Source organism: Chiloscyllium punctatum, unplaced genomic scaffold (genome assembly GCF_047496795.1).
Source record: "Chiloscyllium punctatum isolate Juve2018m unplaced genomic scaffold, sChiPun1.3 scaffold_1347, whole genome shotgun sequence".
Taxonomy (NCBI): Eukaryota; Metazoa; Chordata; class Chondrichthyes; order Orectolobiformes; family Hemiscylliidae; genus Chiloscyllium; species Chiloscyllium punctatum.
The window spans coordinates 2,548-25,000 of NW_027311081.1; the positions used below are offsets into that span (position 1 = coordinate 2,548).

At 61.1% G+C, this 22,453-nt stretch overlaps 1 pseudogene; it reads right to left on the bottom strand.

The window, feature by feature from the left end:
• Positions 1-419: 419 nt before the first annotated feature.
• Positions 420-22,453, bottom strand: part of LOC140475050 (serine/threonine-protein phosphatase PP1-alpha catalytic subunit-like) — a 26,113-nt pseudogene continuing 4,079 nt past the window's right edge.

A 22,453-nucleotide genomic window follows, 5' to 3' on the forward strand; every position in this document is an offset into this window, starting at 1 on the left:
GTGTGAGAGAGTGTGTGAGAGAGAGTGTGAGAGAGAGTGTGAGAGAGAGTGTGAGAGAGAGAGAGAGTGAGAGAGAGGGAGAGTGTGAGAGAGATTGTGTGAGAGAGAGAGAGAGTGTGAGAGAGAGAGTGAGAGAGAGAGAGAGAGTGAGAGAGAGGGAGAGTGTGAGAGAGTGTGTGAGAGAGAGAGAGAGTGTGAGAGAGAGAGTGAGAGAGAGACCCAGTCAGTCACAGACAGAACCACATCCACCCACAGGCTGCACACACTCCCCCATCCGGCCGGTGTCCCCCAGTGTCCCCGGGACCCTCGCTCCCCTCCCCCTCGCTCCCCTCCCCCTCCCTCCACCCGGGACCCTCGCTCCCCTCCCCCTCCCTCCACTCGGGACCCTCGCTCCCCTCCCCCCTCCCCTTCCCTGGGACCGTGATGCCCCCTCCCGGTGGGTGGGTGGTAGTGCGCTCTGTACCTGGTGGGCCCGGCAGATGAGGTCCAGGTCGTGTTTGTGCAGGAACTTGGCGACGACCTCAGCCCCGAAGGTGAAGGAAACCCCTCGGTCATTCTCCCCCCAGCCCTGCACATCCTTATCAGGGTCAGACCACAACAGGTCAGACCACAACAGGTCACACAACAGGCCCCTGGTCTGGGACATCGGTCGGCCTCATGATCCGACGGATCTGCTCCATCGACTGGAGATCCGGGGACAGGCCTGGGAACACAGCAACGGGGAGAGGGGAGAGGGGGAGGGGGGAGGGGGGGGGAGAGGGGTAAGAGAGAGACGGGGGGGAGGGGGAGAGAGGGGGGGGGGAGGGGGAGAGAGAGACGGGGAGGGGAGGGGGAGACGGGGGGGGAGGGGGGGGGGGAGAGAGACGGGGAGGGGGGGGGGGAGAGACGGGAGGGAGGGGGGGGAGAGAGACGGGGAGGGAGGGGGGGGAGAGACGGGAGGAGGGGGGGGGAGAGAGACGGGGGGGGAGGGAGAGGAGAGACGGGGGGGAGGGAGAGAGAGACGGGGGGGAGGGAGAGAGACGGGGGGGAGGGAGAGAGAGAGACGGGGGGGGGAGGGAGAGAGAGACGGGGGGGAGGGAGAGAGACGGGGAGGGAGGGGGGGGAGAGACGGGGGGGGGGGGGGAGAGTCGGGAGGAAGGGGGGGGAGAGACGGGGAGGGAGGGGGGGAGAGACGGGAGGGAGAGACGGGGGGGGGGGGGGGGAGAGACGGGGAGGGAGGGGGAGAGAGAGACGGGGGGGGGGGAGAGAGACGGGGGGGGGGGGGGGGAGAGACGGGGAGGGAGGGGGGGAGAGAGAGAGAGACGGGGGGGAGGGAGAGAGAGACGGGGGGGGAGGGAGAGAGAGACGGGGGGGGAGGGGGGGAGAGAGAGACGGGGGGGGGAGGGGGGGGGGGAGAGGAGACGGGGGGGAGGGGGGGGGAGAGAGACGGGGGGAGGGGGGGAGAGAGAGACGGGGGGGAGGGGGAGACGGGGGGGGAGGGGGAGGGGGAGACGGGGGGGAGGGAGAGAGAGACGGGGGGGGAGGGAGAGAGAGACGGGGGGCGGAGGGGGGGAGAGAGAGACAGGGGGGGGGAGGGAGAGAGAGACGGGGGGGGGAGGGGGGGAGAGAGAGACGGAGAGGGAGGGGGGGGAGAGACGGGGAGGGAGGGGGGGGGGAGAGATGGGGAAGGAGAGGGGGAGAGACGGGGGGGGTGGAGAGACGGAGAGGGAGGGGGAGAGACGGGGAGGAAGGGGAGGGAGAGATGGAAGGGGGGGGAGGGAGAGATGGAAGGGAGGGGGGGGAGAGATGGAAGGGAAGGGGGGAGAGATGGAAGGGAGGGGGGGAGAGACGGTGGGGGGAGAGAGAGACGGGGGGGGGTGAGGGGGAGAGACGGGGGGGGGGGAGAGACGAGAGGGGAGGGGAGGGAGAGGGAGAGACGAGAGGGGAGGGGAGGGAGAGGGAGAGACGAGAGGGAAGGGGAGGAATGGACGGTGAGGGAGGGAGAAACGGGAAGGAGAGGGGGAGTGGGAGGCAGAAACAGACAGAGAGAGAGAGACACAGAGTGAGCCAGGGGGAAAGGGACAGGGAGAGAGGGAGAGATGCAGAGAGCGCGGGAAGGAGGAGCAGTGTCGGGGTGTGGGGGAGCGGAGATCCCAGGGGACTGGGGACGGTGGGGATCGGGGTCGGGGTGTGGGGGAGCTGGGATCCCAGGGGACCGGGGACGGTGGGGATCGGGGTGTGGGGGAGCGGAGATCCCAGGGGACCGGGGACGGTGGGGGTCGGGGTCGGGGGTGTGGGGGAGCTGGGATCCCAGGGGACCGGGGACGGTGGGGATCGGGGTGAGGGGGAGCTGGGATCCCAGGGGACCGGGGACGGGTGGGGATCGGGGTGAGGGGGAGCTGGGATCCCCCCCCCCCCCACCCCCCCCCCCCCAGGGGACCGGGGACGGTGGGGATCGGGGTGAGGGGGAGCTGGGATCCCAGGGGACCGGGGACGGTGGGGATGGGGGTGTGGGGGAGCTGGGATCCCAGGGGACCGGGGATGGTGGGGGTCGGGGTGTGTGGGGGAGCTGGGATCCCAGGGGACCGGGGACGGTGGGGATCGGGGTGTGGGGGAGCTGGGATCCCAGGGGACTGGGGACGGTGGGGATCGGGGGTGTGGGGGAGCTGGGATCCCGGGGGGACTGGGGACGGTGGGGGAGCTGGGATCCCAGGGGACCGGGGACGGTGGGGGTCGGGGTGTGGGGGAGCTGGGATCCCAGGGGACCGGGGACGGTGGGGGTCGGGGTGTGGGGGAGCTGGGATCCCAGGGGGACCGGGGACGGTGGGGATCGGGGTGTGGGGAGCTGGGATCCCAGGGGGACCGGGGACGGTGGGGATGGGGGTGTGGGGGGAGCTGGGATCCCAGGGGGACCGGGGACGGTGGGGATGGGGGTGTGGGGGAGCTGGGATCCCAGGGGACCGGGGACGGTGGGGATGGGGGTGTGGGGGAGCTGGGATCCCAGGGGACCGGGGACGGTGGGGATCGGGGTGTGGGGGAGCTGGGATCCCAGGGGGACCGGGGACGGTGGGGATCGGGGTGTGGGGGGAGCTGGGATCCCAGGGGACCGGGGACGGTGGGGATGGGGGTGTGGGGGAGCTGGGATCCCGGGGGACCGGGGACGGTGGGGATGGGGGTGTGGGGGAGCTGGGATCCCAGGGACTGGGGACGGTGGGGATCGGGGTGTGGGGGAGCTGGGATCCCAGGGACGGGGACAGTGGGGATCGGGGTGAGGGGGAGCTGGGGATCGGGGTGAGGGGGAGCTGGGATCCCGAGGGACTGGGGACGGTGGGGGTCGGGGTGTGGGGGAGCTGGGATCCCAGGGGACGGGGACGGTGGGGATCGGGGTGTGGGGGAGCTGGGATCCCAGGGGACCGGGGACGGTGGGGGTCGGGGTGTGGGGGAGCTGGGATCCCGAGGGACTGGGACGGTGGGGGTCGGGGTGTGGGGGAGCTGGGATCCCAGGGGACTGGGGACGGTGGGGATCGGGGTGTGGGGGAGCTGGATCCCAGGGGACTGGGGGACGGTGGGGGTCGGGGTGTGGGGGAGCTGGGATCCCAGGGGACTGGGGACGGTGGGGGTCGGGGTGTGGGGGAGCTGGATCCCAGGGGACTGGGACGGTGGGGGTCGGGGTGTGGGGGAGCTGGGATCCCGAGGGACTGGGGACGGTGGGGGTCGGGGTGTGGGGGAGCTGGGATCCCAGGGGACGGGGACGGTGGGGATCGGGGTGTGGGGGAGCTGGGATCCCAGGGGACCGGGGACGGTGGGGATCGGGGTGTGGGGGAGCTGGGATCCCAGGGGACCGGGGACGGTGGGGGTCGGGGTGTGGGGGAGCTGGGATCCCAGGGGACCGGGGACGGTGGGGATCGGGGTGTGGGGGAGCTGGGATCCCAGGGGACCGGGGACGGTGGGGATCGGGGTGTGGGGGAGCTGGGATCCCAGGGGACCGGGGACGGTGGGGATGGGGGTGTGGGGGAGCTGGGATCCCAGGGGACTGGGGACGGTGGCGGGTCGGGGTCGTGGGGGAGCTGGGATCCCAGGGGACTGGGGACGGTGGGGGTCGGGGTGTGGGGGAGCTGGGATCCCAGGGACGGTGGGGGTCGGGGTGTGGGGGAGCTGGGATCCCAGGGGACCGGGGACGGTGGGGATCGGGGTGTGGGGGAGCTGGGATCCCAGGGGACCGGGGACGGTGGGGATGGGGGTGTGGGGGAGCTGGGATCCCAGGGGACTGGGGACGGTGGGGGTCGGGGTGTGGGGGAGCTGGGATCCCAGGGGACCGGGGACGGTGGGGATCGGGGTGTGGGGGAGCTGGGATCCCAGGGGACTGGGGACGGTGGGGATCGGGGTGAGGGGGAGCTGGGATCCCAGGGGACCGGGGACGGTGGGGATCGGGGTGTGGGGGAGCTGGGATCCCAGGGGACCGGGGACGGTGGGGATCGGGGTGTGGGGGAGCTGGGATCCCAGGGGACTGGGGACGGTGGGGATGGGGGAGCTGGGATCCCAGGGGACTGGGGACGGTGGGGGTCAGGGTTACCAACCTCCGTGACAGCAGAATATTTTCTCATCCACAATGGCTGCAATGGGCAGACAGTTAAAGCAGTCAGTGAAGGTTTTCCATAGTTTAATGTTGTAGCGTCGCTTACCTGCTCAATACAAAACACAACTTACACACGGTACAGCTCCCTCTACACTGCCCCCCCCCCCATCACACACTCCCCAGGGACAGGGACAGCACGGGGTTAGATACAGAGTAAAGCTCCCTCTACACTGTCCCCCCATCAAACACTCCCAGGGACAGGGTCAGCACGGGGTTAGATACAGAGTAAAGCTCCCTCTACACTGTCCCCCATCAAACACTCCCAGGACAGGGACAGCATGGGGTTAGATACTGAGTAAAGCTCCCTCTACACTGTCCCCCATCAAACACTCCCAGGGACAGGAACAGCACGGGGTTAGATACAGAGTAAAGTGCCCTCTACACTGTCCCCCCATCAAACACTCCCAGGGACAGGGACAGCACGGGGTTAGATAGTGTGTGCGTGTGTGTGTGTGAATGAGTCAGTGTGTGTGTGAGTGAGAGTGTGTGTCAGGGCATGTGAGAGTGAGAGCGCGTGTGTGTGTGTGTGTCAGTGTGAGAGAGTGTGTCAGTGAGTGTGTGCGTGTGTTGTGCGAGCGCGTGTGTGTGTGTCAGTGTGAGAGAGTGTGTCAGTGAGTGCGTGTGTGTGTGTTGTGTGTGTGTGTGTGTCAGTGTAAGAGTGTGTCAGTGAGTGCGTGCGTGTGTTGTGCGAGCGTGTGTGTGTGTGTCAGTGTGAGAGAGTGTGTCAGTGAGTGCGTGTGTGTGTTGTGTGTGTGTCAGTGTGAGAGAGTGTGTCAGTGAGTGCGTGCGTGTTTTGTGTGTGTGTGTGTCAGTGTGAGAGAGTGTGTCAGTGAGTGCGTGCGTGTGTGTCAGTGTGAGTGTCAGTGAGTGCGTGTGTGTGTGTGTGTGTGTCAGTGTGAGAGAGTGTCAGTGAGTGCGTGTGTGTGTGTCAGTGTGAGAGAGTGTGTCAGTGAGTGCGTGCGTGTGTGTCAGTGTGAGTGTCAGTGAGTGCGTGTGTGTGTGTCAGTGTGAGAGTGTGTGTCAGTGAGTGCGTGTGTGTGTGTGTGTGTCAGTGTGAGAGTGTGTCAGTGAGTGCGTGTGTGCGTTGTGTCAGTGTGAGAGTGTCAGTGAGTGCGTGTGTGTGTGTGTCAGTGTGAGAGAGTGTGTCAGTGAGTGCGTGTGTGTGTTGTGTGTCAGTGTGAGAGTGTCAGTGAGTGCGTGCGTGTGTTGTGTGTGTGCGTACTCACACTCGTCATAGAAGCCGTAGATGCGGTTGATGCTTGCACACTCGTGGTTCCCTCGGAGAAGGAAGAAGTTTTCGGGGTATTTGATTTTATAGGCCAGTAGTAAACAGATGGTCTCCAGGGATTGCTTCCCTCGGTCCACGTAGTCCCCCAGGAAGAGGTAGTTACTCTCTGGAGGGAAGCCCCCATACTCAAAGAGGCGCAGCAGGTCATAGTACTGTCCGTGGATATCACCTAGAGAGGGCACAAAGGCTGTTACCTCCTGTTCCCCCAACAAATCACAGCTCTGACTGGACGTTTCTGCTGGCCTGAACTCTCGGCGGGAGTGAGGCAGACAGAGTGAATAGATCTGCAGGAGGAAATCTTCGGGACAAGGAACAGAGAGATCCTGACACACACACGACCTTCCACCAGGCCAGCTCCATCGCCAAGGACGCTCAGTCACACCTTCACCATCTGCACAGGCTGAGGAAAGCCCACCTCCCACCCACCCCAATCCTCCCTACGCTCTAACACAGGGGTCGGAGAGGTTACCCTGAGCTGCTGTATCACTGCCTGCTTCAGCAATTGCACCCTCTCGGATCACAAGGATCGGCGCTGGGGCCTCTAATTTTCATCATTTACATAAATGATTTGGATGCGACCATAAGTTAGTGAGTTTGCAGATGACACCAAAATTGGAGGTGTAGTGGACAGCGAAGAGGGTTACCTCAGATTACAACAGGATCTGGACCAGATGGGCCAATGGGCTGAGAAGGGGCAGATGGAGTTTAATTCAGATAAATGTGAGGTGCTGCATTTTGGGAAAGCAAATCTTAGCAGGACTTATACACTTAATGGTAAGGTCCTAGGGAGTGTTGGTGAACAAAGAGACCTTGGAGTGCAGGTTCATAGCTCCTTGAAAGTGGGGTCGCAGGTAGATAGGATAGTGAAGAAGGCGTTTGGTATGCTTTCCTTTATTGGTCAGAGTATTGAGTACAGGAGTTGGGAGGTCATGTTGTGACTGTACAGGACATTGGTTAGGCCACTGTTGGAATATTGCGGGCAATTCTGGTCTCCTTCCTATCGGAAAGATGTTGTGAAACTTGAAAGGGTTCAGAAAAGATTTACAAGGATGTTGCCAGGGTTGGAGGATCTGAGCTACAGGGAGAGGCTGAACAGGCTGGGGCTGTTTTCTCTGGAGCGTCGGAGGCTGAGGGGTGACCTTATAGAGGTTTACAAAATTATGACGGGGACATGGATAGGGTAAATAGGCAAAGTCTTTTCCCTGGGGTGGGGGGAGTCCAGAACTAGAGGGGCATAGGTTTAGGGTGAGAGGGGAAAGATATAAAAGGGACCTGAGGGGTAACCTTTTCACCCAGAGGGTGATACGTGTATGGAATGAGCTGCCAGAGGATGTGGTGGAGGCTGGTACAACTGCAACATTTAAGAGGCATTTGGATGGGTATATGAATAGGAAGGGTTTGGAGGGATATGGGCCGGGTGCTGGCAGGTGGGACTAGATTGGGTTGGGATATCTGGGACAGCATGGACGGGTTGGGCCGAAGGGTCTGTTTCCCTGCTGTACATCTCTCTGACTCTATAAGACCTTAGAAGAGATAGTGAGGACAACTGAGAGGGTCACTGACGTCTCTCTCTCTCTCTCTGTTCCTTCCATTACACACACTGACCCCACACGCTGCACCCAAACGGCATTGTGGAAGACCCCCACACACCCCTCACTCAAATTCCTGCCATCTGGGATGGGGTACCAGAGTACTCAGTCTCTCACAGCCAGACTGTCTAACAGTTTCTCCCCCCTTAACACTGCAGTTGCAATTCTTCACACAGTGTTTCCAATTGTTATTAACGATCGGCCATTATTAGTCTGGAATGTCCCCCCCCCAGTGCGCCTGCTGGCCTGTCGTGTCAGGGACGACTGTACTGTCTTGGTGTGTTTTGCACTTTATGTTACCCTGTGTGAGACTGTACTCTGTATGTCGTCCGTGTAGCAGCCTCGGTCTGCAGAAACAGCTCTACCTGCTGCGTGTGGGAGAGACGACCATTAAAACGCAGACCTAACCCATCACGAAGGAGATGTTTATTTACTGAGGGGGTACAGAGGGTGTTCACCAGCCTGAGTCCTGGCACGACAGGACTGAGATAGGAGGGAAAGACAGGATCAGCTGCACTTGCACTCACTGGGACTTCGAAGGATGAGCAGGGGGATCTCGGATAAAATCCTGATGGGACTGGACAGGTTAGACGCAGGAAGAACGTTCCGGGTGTTGGGGAAGTCCCGGACTAGAATAAGGGGGCCAGCCACTCAGGACTGAGATAATGAAGAATTCCTTCCCTTGGAGAGTTGGGAACCAGCGGGAATCTCTCCCACAGGGAGCTGTTAGGGGCCAGTTCATTCGATACGGTCAGGAGGGAGCTGGGTATGACCCTGGGGGCTAAAGGGATCAAACAGCAATCTTGCCCCCCACCCCACCAGACTGCCCCAGGCTGCAGTCCTCCCGAAGACACCCATCTCTCAGACTCAACTCTCAGTGCACATCACCCGCGTGTGTGGGTCTGTGGGGGTGTGTGAGAGACTGTGGGGGTGAAAGTGGGTCTGTGTGGGTGTGGGGGCGAGTGTGTGTGTGTGTGAGAGACTGTGAGGGTGAGAGTGGGTCTGTGTGGGTGAGTGTGTGTGTGTGTGTGACTGTGGGGGTGAGAGTGGGTCTGTGTGGGTGTGGGGGTGAGTGTGTGTGTGTGTGAGAGACGGTGGGTGAGTGTGGGTCTGTGTGGGTGTGTGAGAGACTGTGGGGTTGAGTGTGGGTCTGTGGGGGTGAGAGTGTGTGAGAGAGAGAGACTGTGGGGGTGAGAGTGGGTCTGTGTGGGTGTGGGGGTGAGTGTGTGTGTGTGAGAGAGACTGTGGGGGTGAGAGTGGGTCTGTGTGGGTGTGGGGGTGTGTGTGTGTGTGAGAGAGACTGTGGGGGTGAGAGTGGGTCTGTGTGGGTGTGGGGGTGAGTGTGTGTGTGTGAGAGAGACTGTGGGGGTGAGAGTGGGTCTGTGTGGGTGTGGGGGTGAGTGTGTGTGTGTGAGAGACTGTGGGGGTGAGAGTGGGTCTGTGTGGGTGTGGGGGTGTGTGTGTGTGTGTGAGAAACTGTGGGGGTGAGAGTGGGTCTGTGTGGGTGTGGGGGTGAGTGTGTGTGTGTGAGAGACTGTGGGGGTGAGAGTGGGTCTGTGTGGGTGTGGGGGAGAGTGTGTGTGTGAGACTGTGGGGGTGAGAGTGGGTCTGTGTGGGTGTGGGGGTGAGTGTGTGTGTGTGAGAGAGACTGTGGGGGTGAGAGTGGGTCTGTGTGGGTGTGGGGGTGAGTGTGTGTGTGTGAGAGACTGTGGGGGTGAGAGTGGGTCTGTGTGGGTGTGGGGGTGAGTGTGTGTGAGAGAGACTGTGGGGGGGAGAGTGGGTCTGTGTGGGTGTGGGGGTGAGTGTGTGTGTGTGAGTGAGACTGTGGGGGTGAGAGTGGGTCTGTGTGGGTGTGGGGGTGAGTGTGTGTGTGTGAGAGAGTCTGTGGGGGTGAGAGTGGGTCTGTGTGGGTGTGGGGGTGAGTGTGTGTGTGTGTGAGACTGTGGGGGTGAGAGTGGGTCCGTGTGGGTGTGGGGGTGAGTGTGTGTGTGTGAGAGAGTCTGTGGGGGTGAGAGTGGGTCTGTGTGGGTGTGGGGGTGAGTGTGTGTGTGTGTGAGACTGTGGGGGTGAGAGTGGGTCTGTGTGGGTGTGGGGGTGTGTGAGTGTGTGTGAGTGAGACTGTGGGGGTGAGAGTGGGTCTGTGTGGGTGTGGGGGTGAGTGTGTGTGAGTGAGACTGTGGGGGTGAGAGTGGGTCTGTGTGGGTGTGGGGGTGTGTGAGTGTGTGTGAGTGAGACTGTGGGGGTGAGAGTGGGTCTGTGTGGGTGTGGGGGTGAGTGTGTGTGTGAGAGAGACTGTGGGGGTGAGAATGGGTCTGTGTGGGTGTGGGGGTGAGTGTGTGTGTGTGTGAGAGACTGTGGGGGTGAGAGTGGGTCTGTCTGGGTGTGGGGGTGAGTGTGTGAGAGTGAGACTGTGGGGGTGAGAGTGGGTCTGTGTGGGTGTGGGGGTGAGTGTGTGTGTGTGAGAGAGACTGTGGGGGTGAGAGTGGGTCTGTGTGGGTGTGGGGGTGTGTGTGTGAGAGAGAGAGACTGTGGGGGTGAGAGTGGGTCTGTGTGGGTGTGGGGGTGAGTGTGTGAGTGTGTGTGAGACTGTGGGGGTGAGAGTGGGTCTGTGTGGGTGTGGGGGTGAGAGTGTGTGTGTGAGAGAGACTGTGGGGGTGAGAGTGGGTCTGTGTGGGTGTGGGGGTGAGTGTGTGTGTGTGTGAGAGACTTTGGGGGTGAGAGTGGGTCTGTGTGGGTGTGGGGGTGAGTGTGTGTGTGAGAGAGAGACTGTGGGGGTGAGAGTGGGTCTGTGTGGGTGTGGGGGTGAGAGTGTGTGAGAGAGACTGTGGGGGTGAGAGTGGGTCTGTGTGGGTGTGGGTGTGAGTGTGAGACTGTGGGGGTGAGAGTGGGTCTGTGTGGGTGTGGGGGTGAGTGTGTGTGTGTGAGAGAGACTGTGGGGGTGAGAGTGGGTCTGTGTGGGTGTGGGGGTGAGTGTGTGTGAGAGACTGTGGGGGTGAGAGTGGGTCTGTGTGGGTGTGGGGGTGAGTGTGTGTGTGTGAGAGAGACTGTGGGGGTGAGAGTGGGTCTGTGTGGGTGTGGGGGTGAGTGTGTGTGTGTGAGAGACTGTGGGGGTGAGAGTGGGTCTGTGTGGGTGTGGGGGTGTGTGTGTGTGTGTGAGAGACTGTGGGGGTGAGAGTGGGTCTGTGTGGGTGTGGGGGTGAGTGTGTGTGTGAGAGAGACTGTGGGGGTGAGAATGGGTCTGTGTGGGTGTGGGGGTGTGTGTGTGAGAGAGAGAGACTGTGGGGGTGAGAGTGGGTCTGTGTGGGTGTGGGGGTGAGTGTGTGAGAGTGAGACTGTGGGGGTGAGAGTGGGTCTGTGTGGGTGTGGGGGTGAGTGTGTGTGTGTGAGAGAGACTGTGGGGGTGAGAGTGGGTCTGTGTGGGTGTGGGGGTGTGTGTGTGAGAGAGAGAGACTGTGGGGGTGAGAGTGGGTCTGTGTGGGTGTGGGGGTGAGTGTGTGAGTGTGTGTGAGACTGTGGGGGTGAGAGTGGGTCTGTGTGGGTGTGGGGGTGAGAGTGTGTGTGTGAGAGAGACTGTGGGGGTGAGAGTGGGTCTGTGTGGGTGTGGGGGTGAGTGTGTGTGTGTGTGAGAGACTTTGGGGGTGAGAGTGGGTCTGTGTGGGTGTGGGGGTGAGTGTGTGTGTGAGAGAGAGACTGTGGGGGTGAGAGTGGGTCTGTGTGGGTGTGGGGGTGAGAGTGTGTGAGAGAGACTGTGGGGGTGAGAGTGGGTCTGTGTGGGTGTGGGTGTGAGTGTGAGACTGTGGGGGTGAGAGTGGGTCTGTGTGGGTGTGGGGGTGAGTGTGTGTGTGTGAGAGAGACTGTGGGGGTGAGAGTGGGTCTGTGTGGGTGTGGGGGTGAGTGTGTGTGAGAGACTGTGGGGGTGAGAGTGGGTCTGTGTGGGTGTGGGGGTGAGTGTGTGTGTGTGAGAGAGACTGTGGGGGTGAGAGTGGGTCTGTGTGGGTGTGGGGGTGAGTGTGTGTGTGTGAGAGACTGTGGGGGTGAGAGTGGGTCTGTGTGGGTGTGGGGGTGTGTGTGTGTGTGTGAGAGACTGTGGGGGTGAGAGTGGGTCTGTGTGGGTGTGGGGGTGAGTGTGTGTGTGTGAGAGACTGTGGGGGTGAGAGTGGGTCTGTGTGGGTGTGGGGGAGAGTGTGTGTGTGAGACTGTGGGGGTGAGAGTGGGTCTGTGTGGGTGTGGGGGTGAGTGTGTGTGTGTGAGAGAGACTGTGGGGGTGAGAGTGGGTCTGTGTGGGTGTGGGGGTGAGTGTGTGTGAGAGAGACTGTGGGGGGGAGAGTGGGTCTGTGTGGGTGTGGGGTTGAGTGTGTGTGTGTGAGTGAGACTGTGGGGGTGAGAGTGGGTCTGTGTGGGTGTGGGGGTGAGTGTGTGTGTGTGAGAGAGTCTGTGGGGGTGAGAGTGGGTCTGTGTGGGTGTGGGGGTGAGTGTGTGTGTGTGTGAGACTGTGGGGGTGAGAGTGGGTCCGTGTGGGTGTGGGGGTGAGGTGAGTGTGTGTGAGAGAGTCTGTGGGGGTGAGAGTGGGTCTGTGTGGGTGTGGGGGTGAGTGTGTGTGTGTGTGAGACTGTGGGGGTGAGAGTGGGTCTGTGTGGGTGTGGGGGTGTGTGAGTGTGTGTGAGTGAGACTGTGGGGGTGAGAGTGGGTCTGTGTGGGTGTGGGGGTGAGTGTGTGTGAGTGAGACTGTGGGGGTGAGAGTGGGTCTGTGTGGGTGTGGGGGTGTGTGAGTGTGTGTGAGTGAGACTGTGGGGGTGAGAGTGGGTCTGTGTGGGTGTGGGGGTGAGTGTGTGTGTGAGAGAGACTGTGGGGGTGAGAATGGGTCTGTGTGGGTGTGGGGGTGTGTGTGTGAGAGAGAGAGACTGTGGGGGTGAGAGTGGGTCTGTGTGGGTGTGGGGGTGAGTGTGTGAGAGTGAGACTGTGGGGGTGAGAGTGGGTCTGTGTGGGTGTGGGGGTGAGTGTGTGTGTGTGAGAGAGACTGTGGGGGTGAGAGTGGGTCTGTGTGGGTGTGGGGTGTGTGTGTGTGAGAGAGAGAGACTGTGGGGGTGAGAGTGGGTCTGTGTGGGTGTGGGGGTGAGTGTGTGAGTGTGTGTGAGACTGTGGGGGTGAGAGTGGGTCTGTGTGGGTGTGGGGGTGAGAGTGTGTGTGTGAGAGAGACTGTGGGGGTGAGAGTGGGTCTGTGTGGGTGTGGGGGTGAGTGTGTGTGTGTGTGAGAGACTTTGGGGGTGAGAGTGGGTCTGTGTGGGTGTGGGGGTGAGTGTGTGTGTGAGAGAGAGACTGTGGGGGTGAGAGTGGGTCTGTGTGGGTGTGGGTGTGAGTGTGAGACTGTGGGGGTGAGAGTGGGTCTGTGTGGGTGTGGGGGTGAGTGTGTGTGTGTGAGAGAGACTGTGGGGGTGAGAGTGGGTCTGTGTGGGTGTGGGGGTGAGTGTGTGTGAGAGACTGTGGGGGTGAGAGTGGGTCTGTGTGGGTGTGGGGGTGAGTGTGTGTGTGTGAGAGAGACTGTGGGGGTGAGAGTGGGTCTGTGTGGGTGTGGGGGTGAGTGTGTGTGTGTGAGACTGTGGGGGTGAGAGTGGGTCTGTGTGGGTGTGGGGGTGAGTGTGTGAGAGAGACTGTGGGGGTGAGAGTGGGTCTGTGTGGGTGTGGGGGTGTGTGAGTGAGACTGTGGGGGTGAGAGTGGGTCTGTGAGGGTGTGGGGGTGAGTGTGTGTGTGTGAGAGAGACTGTGGGGGTGAGAGTGGGTCTGTGTGGGTGTGGGGGTGAGTGTGTGTGTGTGTGAGAGACTGTGGGGGTGAGAGTGGGTCTGTGTGGGTGTGGGGGTGAGTGTGTGTGTGTGAGACTGTGGGGGTGAGAGTGGGTCTGTGTGGGTGTGGGGGGGAGTGTGTGTGAGTGAGACTGTGGGGGTGAGAGTGGGTCTGTGTGGGTGTGGGGGTGAGTGTGTGAGACTGTGGGGGTGAGAGTGGGTCTGTGTGGGTGTGGGGGTGAGTGTGTGTGTGTGTGAGAGACTGTGGGGGTGAGAGTGGGTCTGTGTGGGTGTGGGGGTGAGTGTGTGTGTGTGAGAGTGGGTCTGTGTGGGTGTGGGGGTGAGTGTGTGTGTGAGAGAGAGACTGTGGGGGTGAGAGTGGGTCTGTGTGGGTGTGGGGGTGAGTGTGTGTGAGACTGTGGGGGTGAGAGTGGGTCTGTGTGGGTGTGGGGGTGAGTGTGTGTGTGTGAGAGAGACTGTGGGGGTGAGAGTGGGTCTGTGTGGGTGTGGGGGTGAATGTGTGTGAGACTGTGGGGGTGAGAGTGGGTCTGTGTGGGTGTGGGGGTGAGTGTGTGTGTGTGAGACTGTGGGGGCGAGAGTGGGTCTGTGTGGGTGTGGGGGTGAGTGTGTGTGAGTGAGACTGTGGGGGTGAGAGTGGGTCTGTGTGGGTGTGGGGGTGAGTGTGTGTGTGTGAGAGAGAGACTGTGGGGGTGAGAGTGGGTCTGTGTGGGTGTGGGGGTGAGTGTGAGTGTGTGAGAGAGACTGTGGGGGTGAGAGTGGGTCTGTGTGGGTGTGGGGGTGAGTGTGTGTGTGTGAGAGAGACTGTGGGGTGAGAGTGGGTCTGTGTGGGTGTGTGGGTGAGTGTGTGTGTGTGAGAGAGACTGTGGGGGTGAGAGTGGGTCTGTGTGGGTGTGGGGGTGAGTGTGTGTGTGAGAGACTGTGGGGGTGAGAGTGGGTCTGTGTGGGTGTGGGGGTGAGTGTTTGTGAGAGAGACTGTGGGGGTGAGAGTGGGTCTGTGTGGGTGTGGGGGTGAGTGTGAGTGAGAGAGAGACTGTGGGGGAGAGAGTGGGTCTGTGTGGGTGTGGGGGTGAGTGTGTGTGAGAGAGAGACTGCGGGGGTGAGAGTGGGTCTGTGTGGGTGTGTGCGTGTGTGTGTGTTGTGAGAGAGTGGGTCTGTGTGGGTGTGGGGGTGAGTGTGTGTGAGAGACTGTGGGGGTGAGAGTGGGTCGGTGTGGGTGTGAGTGTGTGTGTGAGAGAGATTGTGGGGGTGAGAGTGGGTCTGTGTGGGTGTGGGGGTGAGTGTGTGAGTGTGTGTGAGACTGTGGGGGTGAGAGTGGGTCTGTGTGGGGTGTGGGGGTGAGTGTGTGTGTGTGAGACTGTGGGGTGAGAGTGGGTCTGTGTGGGTGTGTGTGTGTGAGAGAGTGGGTCTGTGTGGGTGTGGGGGTGAATGTGTGTGTGAGAGAGACTGTGGGGGTGAGAGTGGGTCTGTGTGGGTGTGGGGGTGTGTGTGTGAGAGTGAGACTGTGGGGGTGAGAGTGGGTCTGTGTGGGTGTGGGGGTGTGTGTGTGGGTGTGGGGGTGTGTGTGTGAGAGTGGGTCTGTGTGGGGTGTGGGGGTGTGTGTGTGTGTGTGTGTGAGAGTGGGTCTGTGTGGGTGTGGGGGTGAGTGTGTGTGTGTGAGAGAGACTGTGGGGGTGAGAGTGAGTTCTGTGTGGGTGTGGGGGTGAGTGTGTGTGTGAGAGGACTGTGGGGTGAGAGTGGGTCTGTGTGGGTGTGGGGGTGAGTGTGAGAGAGACTGTGGGGGTGAGAGTGGGTCTGTGTGGGTGTGGGGGTGAGTGTGTGAGAGACTGTGGGGGTGAGAGTGGGTCTGTGTGGGTGTGGGGGTGAGTGTGTGTGCGTGAGACACTGTGGGGGTGAGAGTGAGTCTGTGTGGGTGTGGGGGTGAGTGTGTGTGTGTGTGAGAGACTGTGGGGGTGAGAGTGGGTCTGTCTGGGTGTAGGGGTGAGTGTGTGTGTGTGAGAGAGACTGTGGGGGTGAGTGTGGGTCTGTGTGGGTGTGGGGGTGAGTGTGTGTGTGTGAGAGAGACTGTGGGGGTGAGTGTGGGTCTGTGTGGGTGTGGGGGTGAGAGTGCGTGTGTGTGAGAGAGACTGTGGGGGTGAGAGTGGGTCTGTGTGGGTGTGGGGGTGAGTGTGTGTGAGAGAGAGACTGTGGGTGTGAGAGTGGGTCTGTGTGGGTGTGGGGGTGAGTGTGTGTGTGAGAGACTGTGGGGGTGAGAGTGGGTCTGTGTGGGTGTGGGTGAGTGTGTGTGTGTGTGAGAGAGACTGTGGGGGTGAGAGTGGGTCTGTGTGGGTGTGGGGGTGAGAGTGTGTGTGAGAGACTGTGGGGGTGAGAGTGGGTCTGTGTGGGTGTGGGGTGAGTGTGTGTGTGTGAGAGACTGTGGGGGTGAGAGTGGGTCTGTGTGGGTGTGGGGGTGAGTGTGTGTGAGTGAGACTGTGGGGGTGAGAGTGGGTCTGTGTGGGTGTGGGGGTGAGTGTGTGTGAGAGAGACTGTGGGGGTGAGAGTGGGTCTGTGTGGGTGTGGGGTGTGTGTGTGTGTGTGAGAGACTGTGGGGGTGAGAGTGGGTCTGTGTGGGTGTGGGGGTGAGAGTGGGTCTGTGTGGGTGTGGGGGTGAGTGTGTGTGAGAGAGAGACTGTGGGGGTGAGAGTGGGTCTGTGTGGGTGTGGGGGTGAGTGTGTGTGAGAGACTGTGGGGGTGAGTGTGGGTCTGTGTGGGTGTGGGGGTGTGTGTGTGTGAGAGAGACTGTGGGGGTGAGAGTGGGTCTGTGTGGGTGTGGGGGTGAGTGTGTGTGAGTGAGACTGTGGGGGTGAGAGTGGGTCTGTGAGGGTGTGGGGGTGAGTGTGTGTGAGAGACTGTGGGGGTGAGAGTGGGTCTGTGTGGGTGTGGGGGTGAGTGTGTGTGTGTGAGACTGTGGGGGTGAGAGTGGGTCTGTGTGGGTGTGGGGGTGAGTGTGTGTGTGTGAGAGAGACTGTGGGGTTGAGAGTGGGTCTGTGTGGGTGTGGGGGTGAGTGTGTGTGTGTGAGACTGTGGGGGTGAGAGTGGGTCAGTGTGGGTGTGGGTGTGAGTGTGTGTGTGTGTGTGAGAGTGGGTCTGTGTGGGTGTGGGGGTGAGTGTGTGTGTGTGAGACTGTGGGGGTGAGAGTGGGTCTGTGTGGGTGTGGGGGTGAGTGTGTGTGTGAGACTGTGGGGGTTAGAGTGGGTCTGTGTGGGTGTGGGGGTGTGTGTGTGTGTGTGAGAGAGACCGTGGGGGTGAGAGTGGGTCTGTGTGGGTGTGGGGGTGAATGTGTGAGTGTGTGAGAGAGACTGTGGGGGTGAGAGTGGGTCTGTGTGGGTGTGGGGGTGAGTGTGTGTGTGAGACTGTGGGGGTGAGAGTGGGTCTGTGTGGGTGTGGGTGTGTGTGTGTGTGTGTGTGAGAGAGACCGTGGGGGTGAGAGTGGGTCTGTGTGGGTGTGGGGGTGAGTGTGTGTGTGAGAGAGACTGTGGGGGTGAGAGTGGGTCTGTGTGGGTGTGGGGGTGAGTGTGAGACTGTGGGGGTGAGAGTGGGTCTGTGTGGGTGTGGGGGTGAGTGTGTGTATGTGTGAGAGACTGTGGGGGTGAGAGTGGGTCTGTGTGGGTGTGGGGGTGAGTGTGTGTGAGAGAGACTGTGGGGGTGAGAGTGGGTCTGTGTGGGTGTGGGGGTGTGTGAGTGTGTGTGAGTGAGACTGTGTGTGTGAGAGTGGGTCTGTGTGGGTGTGGGGGTGAGAGTGTGTGTGTGAGAGTGGGTCTGTGTGGGTGTGGGGATGAGTGTGTGTGTGTGAGAGTGGGTCTGTGTGGGTGTGGGGGTGAGTGTGTGTGTGAGACTGTGGGGGTGAGAGTGGGTCTGTGTGGGTGTGGGGTTGAGAGTGTGTGTGTGTGAGAGACTGTGGGGGTGAGAGTGGGTCTGTGTGGGTGTGGGGGTGAGAGTGAGACTGTGGGGGTGAGAGTGGGTCTGTGTGGGTGTGGGGGTGAGTGTGTGTGTGTGTGAGAGACTGTGGGGGTGAGAGTGGGTCTGTGTGGGTGTGGGGGTGTGTGTGTGTGTGAGAGAGACTGTGGGGGTGAGAGTGGGTCTGTGTGGGTGTGGGGGTGAGTGTGTGTGTGAGAGACTGTGGGCGTGAGAGTGGGTCTGTGTGGGTGTGGGGGTGAGTGTGTGTGAGAGACTGAGTGGGTGAGAGTGGGTCTGTGTGGGTGTGGGGGTGAGTGTGTGTGTGAGAGAGACTGTGGGGGTGAGAGTGGATCTGTGTGGGTGTGTGTGTGTGTGTGTGTGAGACTGTGGGGGTGAGAGTGGGTCTGCGTGGGTGTGGGGGTGAGTGTGTGTGAGAGAGACTGTGGGGGTAGGAGTGGGTCTGTGTGGGTGTGGGTGTGAGTGTGTGTGAGAGAGACTGTGGGGGTGAGAGTGGGTCTGTGTGGGTGTGTGTGTGTGTGTGTGAGAGTGGGTCTGTGTGGGTGTGAGGGTGAGTGTGAGTGTGTGAGAGAGACTGTGGGGGTGAGAGTGGGTCTGTGTGGGTGTGGGGGTGAGTGTGTGTGTGTGAGACTGTGGGGGTGAGAGTGGGTCTGTGTGGGTGTGGGGGTGGAGTGTGTGTGAGAGAGACTGTGGGGGTGAGAGTGGGTCTGTGTGGGTGTGGGGGTGTGTGTGTGTGTGTGTGTGTGAGACTGTGGGGGTGAGAGTGGGTCTGTCTGGGTGTGGGGGTGAGTGTGTGTGTGTGTGTGGGTGTGAGAGACTGTGGGGGTGAGAGTGGGTCTGTGTGGGTGTGGGGGTGTGTGTGTGTGTGTGAGAGAGACTGTGGGGGTGAGAGTGGGTCTGTGTGGGTGTGGGGGTGAGTGTGTTTGTGTGTGAGAGACTGTGGGGGTGAGAGTGGGTCTGTGTGGGTGTGGGGGTGAGTGTGTGTGTGTGAGAGACTGTGGGGGTGAGAGTGGGTCTGTGTGGGTGTGGGGGTGAGTGTGTGTGTGAGAGACTGTGGGGGTGAGAGTGGGTCTGTGTGGGAGTGGGTGTGAGTGTGTGTGAGAGAGACTGTGGGGGTGAGAGTGGGGTCTGTGTGGGTGTGGGGGTGAGTGTGTGTGTGTGAGAGACTGTGGGGGTGAGAGTGGGTCTGTGTGGGTGTGGGGGTGAGTGTGTGTGTGTGTGTGAGAGACTGTGGGGGTGAGAGTGGGTCTGTGTGGGTGTGGGGGTGAGTGTGTGTGTGTGAGAGAGACTGTGGGGGTGAGAGTGGGTCTGTGTGGGTGTGGGGGTGAGTGTGTGTGAGAGAGACTGTGGGGGTGAGAGTGGGTCTGTGTGGGTGTGGGGGTGAGTGTGTGAGAGAGACTGTGGGGGTGAGAGTGGGTCTGTGTGGGTGTGGGGGTGAGTGTGTGTGTGTGTGAGAGACTGTGGGGGTGAGAGTGGGTCTGTGTGGGTGTGGGGGGTGAGTGTGTGTGTGTGTGAGAGACTGTGGGGGTGAGAGTGGGTCTGTGTGGGTGTGGGGGTGAGTGTGTGTGTGAGAGAGACTGTGGGGGTGAGAGTGGGTCTGTGTGGGTGTGGGGGAGAGTGTGTGTGTGAGACTGTGGGGGTGAGAGTGGGTCTGTGTGGGTGTGGGGGTGAATGTGTGAGAGAGACTGTGGCGTGAGTGTGTGTCTGTGTGGGTGTGGGGATGAGTGTGTGTGTGTGAGAGAGACTGTGGGGGTGAGAGTGGGTCTGTGTGGGTGTGGGGGTGAGTGTGTGTGTGTGTGTGAGAGACTGTGGGGGTGAGAGTGGGTCTGTGTGGGTGTGGGGGTGAGTGTGTGTGTGTGAGAGAGACTGTGGGGGTGAGAGTGGGTCTGTGTGGGTGTGGGGGGAGAGTGTGTGTGTGAGACTGTGGGGGTGAGAGTGGGTCTGTGTGGGTGTGGGGGTGAGTGTGTGTGAGAGAGAGACTGTGGGGGTGAGAGTGGGTCTGTGTGGGTGTGGGGGTGAGTGTGTGTGTGTGAGAGACTGTGAGGGTGAGAGTGGGTCTGTGTGGGTGTGGGGGTGAGTGTGTGTGTGTGAGAGACTGTGGGGGTGAGAGTGGGTCTGTGTGGGTGTGGGGGTGAGTGCGTGTGTGAGAGAGACTGTGGGGGTGAGAGTGGGTCTGTGTGGGTGTGGGGGTGAGTGTGGGTGAGAGACTGTGGGGGTGAGTGTGGGTCTGTGTGGGTGTGGGGGTGAGTGTGTGTGTGTGTGTGTGTGTGTGACTGTGGGGGTGAGAGTGGGTCTGTGTGGGTGTGGGGGTGAATGTGTGAGAGAGACTGTGGGGGTGAGTGTGTGTCTGTGTGGGTGTGGGTGTGAGTGTGTGTGTGTGAGAGACTGTGGGGGTGAGAGTGGGTCTGTGTGGGTGTGGGGGTGAGTGTGTGTGTGTGTGAGAGACTGGGGGTGAGAGTGGGTCTGTGTGGGTGTGGGGGTGAGTGTGTGTGTGTGAGAGACTGTGGGGGTGAGAGTGGGTCTGTGTGGGTGTGGGGGTGAGAGTGTGTGTGTGTGAGAGAGACTGTGGGGGGTGAGAGTGGGTCTGTGTGGGTGTGGGGGTGAGTGTGTGTGTGTGTGAGAGAGTGGGTCTGTCTGGGTGTGGGGGGTGAGTGTGTGTGTGTGTGAGAGTGGGTCTGTCTGGGTGTGGGGGTGAGTGTGTGTGTGTGTGTGTGAGACTGGGGGGGTGAGAGTGGATCTGAGTGGGTGTGGGGGTGAGTGTGAGACTGAGTGTGAGAGTGGGTCTGTGTGGGTGTGGGGGTGAGTGTGTGTGTGTGAGACTGTGGGGGTGAGAGTGGGTCTGTGTGGGTGTGGGGGTGAGTGTGTGTGAGAGTGGGTCTGTGTGGGTGTGGGGGTGAGTGAGTGTGTGTGTGTGTGTGACTGTGGGGGTGAGAGTGGGTCTGTCTGGGTGTGGGGGGTGAGTGTGTGTGAGAGACTTTGGGGGTGAGAGTGGGTCTGTGTGGGTTGTGGGGGTGAGTGTGTGTGTGTGAGAGAGACTGTGGGGGTGGAGAGTGGGTCTGTGTGGGTGTGGGGGTGAATGTGTGTGTGAGACTGTGGGGGTTAGAGTGGGTCTGTGTGAATGTGTGTGTGAGACTGTGGGGGTTAGAGTGGGTCTGTGTGGGTGTGGGGGTGTGTGTGTGTGTGTGAGAGAGACCGTGGGGGTGAGAGTGGGTCTGTGTGGGTGTGGGGGTGAATGTGTGAGTGTGTGAGAGAGACTGTGGGGGTGAGAGTGGGTCTGTGTGGGTGTGGGGGTGAGTGTGTGTGTGAGACTGTGGGGGTGAGAGTGGGTCTGTGTGGGTGTGGGGGTGTGTGTGTGTGTGAGAGTGGGTCTGTGTGGGTGTAGGGGTGAGTGTGTGTGTGAGAGAGACTGTGGGGGTGAGAGTGGGTCTGTGTGGGTGTGGGGGTGAGTGTGTGTGTGTGTGAGAGACTGTGGGGGTGAGAGTGGGTCTGTGTGGGTGTGGGGGTGAGTGTGTGTGAGAGAGACTGTGGGGGTGAGAGTGGGTCTGTGTGGGTGTGGGGGTGTGTGAGTGTGTGTGAGTGAGACTGTGTGTGTGAGAGTGGGTCTGTGTGGGTGTGGGGGTGAGAGTGTGTGTGTGAGAGTGGGTCTGTGTGGGTGTGGGGATGAGTGTGTGTGTGAGACTGTGGGGGTGAGAGTGGGTCTGTGTGGGTGTGGGGGTGTGTGTGTGTGTGAGAGTGGGTCTGTGTGGGTGTAGGGGTGAGTGTGTGTGTGAGACTGTGGGGGTGAGAGTGGGTCTGTGTGGGTGTGGGGTGAGAGTGAGACTGTGGGGGTGAGAGTGGGTCTGTGTGGGTGTGGGGGTGAGTGTGTGTGTGTGTGAGAGACTGTGGGGGTGAGAGTGGGTCTGTGTGGGTGTGGGGGTGTGTGTGTGTGTGAGAGAGACTGTGGGGGTGAGAGTGGGTCTGTGTGGGTGTGGGGGTAAGTGTGTGTGTGAGAGACTGTGGGCGTGAGAGTGGGTCTGTGTGGGTGTGGGGGTGAGTGTGTGTGAGAGACTGAGTGGGTGAGAGTGGGTCTGTGTGGGTGTGGGGGTGAGTGTGTGTGTGAGAGAGACTGTGGGGGTGAGAGTGGGTCTGTGTGGGTGTGTGTGTGTGTGTGTGTGAGACTGTGGGGGTGAGAGTGGGTCTGCGTGGGTGTGGGGTGAGTGTGTGTGAGAGAGACTGTGGGGGTAGAGTGGGTCTGTGTGGGTGTGGTGTGAGTGTGTGTGAGAGAGACTGTGGGGGTGAGAGTGGGTCTGTGTGGGTGTGTGTGTGTGTGTGTGTGAGAGTGGGTCTGTGTGGGTGTGGGGGTGAGTGTGAGTGTGTGAGAGAGACTGTGGGGGTGAGAGTGGGTCTGTGTGGGTGTGGGGGTGAGTGTGTGTGTGTGAGACTGTGGGGGTGAGAGTGGGTCTGTGTGGGTGTGGGGGTGAGTGTGTGTGAGAGAGACTGTGGGGGTGAGAGTGGGTCTGTGTGGGTGTGGGGGTGTGTGTGTGTGTGTGTGAGACTGTGGGGGTGAGAGTGGGTCTGTCTGGGTGTGGGGGTGAGTGTGTGTGTGTGTGTGTGTGTGTGTGTGAGAGACTGTGGGGGTGAGAGTGGGTCTGTGTGGGTGTGGGGGTGAGTGTGTGTGTGTGAGAGAGACTGTGGGGTGAGAGTGGGTCTGTGTGGGTGTGGGGGTGAGTGTGTGAGAGACTGTGGGGGTGAGAGTGGGTCTGTGTGGGTTTGGGTGAGTGTGTGTGAGACTGTGGGGGTGAGAGTGGGTCTGTCTGGGTGTGGGGTGAGTGTGTGTGTGTGTGAGAGAGACTGTGGGGGTGAGAGTGGGTCTGTGTGGGTGTGGGGGTGTGTGTGTGTGTGAGAGAGACTGTGGGGGTGAGAGTGGGTCTGTGTGGGTGTGGGGGTGAGTGTGTTTGTGTGTGAGAGACTGTGGGGTGAGAGTGGGTCTGTGTGGGTGTGGGGGTGAGTGTGTGTATGTGAGAGACTGTGGGGTGAGAGTGGGTCTGTGTGGGTGTGGGGTGAGTGTGTGTGTGTGTGTGAGAGACTGTGGGGGTGAGAGTGGGTCTGTGTGGGTGTGTGGGGGTGAGTGTGTGTGTGTGAGAGAGACTGTGGGGGTGAGAGTGGGTCTGTGTGGGTGTGGGGGTGAGTGTGTGTGAGAGAGACTGTGGGGGTGAGAGTGGGTCTGTGTGG